The sequence below is a fragment of the Astatotilapia calliptera genome, chromosome 22 (assembly GCF_900246225.1).
Source record: "Astatotilapia calliptera chromosome 22, fAstCal1.2, whole genome shotgun sequence".
In the NCBI taxonomy this organism is placed as follows: Eukaryota; Metazoa; Chordata; class Actinopteri; order Cichliformes; family Cichlidae; genus Astatotilapia; species Astatotilapia calliptera.
This window is the reverse complement of record NC_039322.1, coordinates 21,366,273-21,369,948: the sequence shown is the minus strand read 5'-3', so window position 1 is coordinate 21,369,948 and position 3,676 is coordinate 21,366,273. Positions and strand designations below refer to the sequence as shown.

Below are 3,676 nucleotides of genomic sequence, written 5' to 3'. Positions count from 1 at the left end.
TATTTTGAGTAAAAAAGTCAAAATATGAGATTACAGTTGTAGTTTCATGCCAAACAACTGCCATGGCTCCTATTATCTCTGCAAAATATTCTGTGCAGTTAGTGAAACAAATTAATTGTCTATCTTATTGTGTCTTATGATTACAACAAATCTTCTGTATTGCATGAAGGTGTAACCATCGGTATCTTTGCATGTGACCATTGATAGTCATTTGATTTTGCACAAATCCGGCCAACTCTTCCAACTTTGACAAGATGAAGCTTTCTCCACCATCTTTTCAATGTCCTCGTACTTATCACCACACTGTATTTAAGTGACCGAGAAATAATCTCTTTGTAACTGATTTTGAAGCACAATTTCATTAACCTTTTATGTCCCACAGTTACAGACCGCTTGCTATAGGGGGTTGCTAGATTGCTGTTTTTCTTTTTTTCCCCAAATACTGTAGGATCTTTACCTTACAGTATAAAGCACTGTTTTAGCTGTAGCAGGTCTTTGTGTGTAGTCATTGAGTAGTGTGAGCCTGTGGGCCACTGAAGCGCATTTTAGTTGGTGGCTATGATTTTCATTACTTTAGATAATTGAATATTTGTTGTGATTTTTCTTTTAATATTGATATAACAGTGTTGTCGTTTCTTTGTGTCAATAGGACTTCCATTTGGGGGATGTAAAAATTTAGGGGCTTGTATGAGATTTTAAAGAATGCTTATTAGATGCTAAGTAAAGCTTACTTAAGATGACTGTTAGGACAACAGCCATCATTGCAAGTCTGCAGTATTAAGAATAACTTGATATTTCTGACTGTACAGTGCTAATTGTTTACTTACTGACAAACATTTCAAGTTCAACTAAATGAAAAAACAATTTGTGGTAACCTGAATATGATTAAAAATAATTAACAACACTTTTTGTAATGATGTTAAAATCAGACCAACTTTTATTTTCAAACACAACAAAGTATAACAGCCAACATACTGGACACTGTTCTGCTGAACAACAAACAATTATATTGCCATCACTGTTATAATCTTACAATGAAACAAAGTCGCAGATGTAATTATTCTGAAAATAAGTTTAGGCCTACCACAAGTTTGTTTTGTACTTACTTATATAATCAAAATAAAATAGTTGTTGTTCTGTCACAAGTGCAGTCTCTGATTTAAACAACACATTTGTTTTTCATTCCAACACATGGGCTGAAATGTTGTATTACTTTAAGGATGGCTTGTTTCCAGTCCAGGCATTACTGCCTGAATGACTATCATGGATCGAGGTGATCCAAATGTAGGTGCAGAAGAAAGTCTTTAACTTCCCTTAAGTACAGTGGCAGTGGATGTGGGTTGGAGATGCAGTGAGCTTGAACCTGCAGGCGACCATCTTCACTGACCACACCATCTGTGACGGAGGACTCATCTCTCCTGGTGTCCTACAAGCAAACAATCATATTTTTTGGAACATGAACTTAATTGCTTTCTTAAAACATTTTTTTCTGCATTTGGTATAAAATAGACTCCAATTTACACAATCTCAGGCTCCCTCCCCACCGGAGAGGTGACATTCAATGTCCCAATTGTCAGTCTGGATAGCCGTGACCACCACCCAACATACAATAATGTCATGAAAGCATCATTTTAAAAAGGGCTATGCAAACATGGCCAATAACTTTCATTCTAATGATGTGCAAAATGATTTGGGCACAAAACAAAAGAAAACTTGCAGACTTCACTATTTACAGTGTAGACCCTCTAAACTAAGTTTAAGGGATGTGATCTTTCAAGAAATGCAGACCAAACTGTTGTTGTTTGTTTACTTACACAGCATGTCTTGTAGAATTAACTGGAGTCACCAGCAACAGCATAGTGCAGTCATATCTCAAGTCTAATAACAGACGACAGGAAAAGATCAGTGAAGAAACAACTTCCCCAAACCAAAGCACAAATATATTGCTAATATATTGGAAAACCAAAATACTTACTGATGTCTTTCTGTCCAACAACAGGAGTGCTGGTCCGGGGCCTCAAAGACAGTAAGAAGCAAGCAGAGGGAGAAAAAGCAGAACATTTTTCAGAAACTGATTTGATCCTTAATGGCTGTGCAATTATTGTAACATAGAGTTTGCTTATGTTGTTAAATAAAGATAAAGAAGCACAGCTAACTCCTGGCTTATTGTTTTCAACCCCCTGTGGTCTTTTGCTACTCAGGTTAAACATGAGATATATATATCTATATATATATCTATATATTAGGGGTGCAATGATACACAAAATTCACGGTTCGGTTCGATACTTTGGTGTCACGGTTCGATATTTTTTCGATACAAAAAAAAATGTTCATTCCTTTTTAATTTGTCATTTATTAAATTTTCACGGCACATTCCGCACCACATCTCTGTGCGTTCATCATTTGTTTGAAGCCAGCTCACCTCCTGCAACTACTTTTCCGAGAATACGTGCTTCTTTTGTGGTTCGGACTCCTGACATTTCTTTGGAGGTGGAGGAACATCACAGTAATTGCTTAAAGGAGCTTGCTTCTTCGACATCTTGAAGAGTTCTAAACAAATGTGTGTCCTCCTCCTGAAAATCTTATGTACGCAAACACGCGTTGCAACTTCTTATCTTGTGCGCGTTTTTTATTTTGACAGCGAATTCGCACCTGCGGACCACTTATGTGCAGCCCTGATTATTTAGCTCATCATATTGCAGCCACAGAAATTATTTTGTCCATGAAACCATAAAGCTGCACTTTCTTTTTGCCTTATAGTCTCATTTGTCATAACTTTTCCATTTTGTGGTAAGCTTTTCTTTGGCTGTCACTTCTTCACCCTGACCTGTCTTATTTGGCTCAGCAGAACTAAAATATAAATCCTGCTGCTTTTACACACGCACTCACATAACACTCAGCGATTCTCTGCGCGATCAACCTCTCACATGTTTAAGCTTGCTGCGGGAGATTTCACTTGTCATGTTTGCGTAGTAAGCTAACGATTGATAAGACGATGTCAGAGGAATTGGTGCGCAAATTATCATCACTCACCAATCAGTGCTGTCGCTCTCTATACACAGTTCGCGAGATTGCAAAGTGAAAGCAAAAAACAAGCACAAATTCAAACGCGATTTCAATATGTCACATATTGACAGTGGCTCACCGAAGCCAATGACATAATTACCCAGCTACATTTCCGAAAGAATGCAAAAGCATTGACATATATTTTTCCTTCCTACGATAGCCCGACGGGCAGGGAAGAGATAGATTTTGGTAGCACGACTGGAAAAATCGCTAGCCCCGGGACGTCGGGCTAGCGATTTTGCGAGCCCTGTATCTGATTGAGGAATCACTCATCTTTGGAAAAGAGAGTTTATTACAGAGAAATGGCTCTTTCCAAAATAAAAGCTATACTATACGCTTCTTCTGGGCTATATTCTCAGCAGCATATTAAACATATCAGGTCCCCATAAGGAGAATCATGTGCTAACAGCTGTCTAAATGACTCGGGTAAAGTTTGTAGCATGCATGCTTGTTGTTTTTGTCTGCTTCCACTTGTCTTTGCACTAGGATGATGTCCGCGTAAATGTGCAGTCATATTCGTTGTGTTCCCACTAGTGCTGTCAGCGTACATCTCGTTGAAATGACGTTAACGCCACAACACGGCAAATCTCCGTTAACGAGCTACCGCAGA

At 38.3% G+C, this 3,676-nt stretch overlaps 1 long non-coding RNA gene across 1 annotated transcript; it reads right to left on the bottom strand.

Moving 5' to 3' along the window:
* Positions 1–1,194: 1,194 nt before the first annotated feature.
* LOC113014483 (uncharacterized) lies at positions 1,195–2,050 on the bottom strand. Its single transcript, XR_003270969.1, has 3 exons — positions 1,976–2,050; positions 1,815–1,878; positions 1,195–1,426 (listed from the first exon to the last, which is right to left on the bottom strand). It is a non-coding gene; the product is annotated as an uncharacterized LOC113014483 (long non-coding RNA).
* Positions 2,051–3,676: the final 1,626 nt, after the last annotated feature.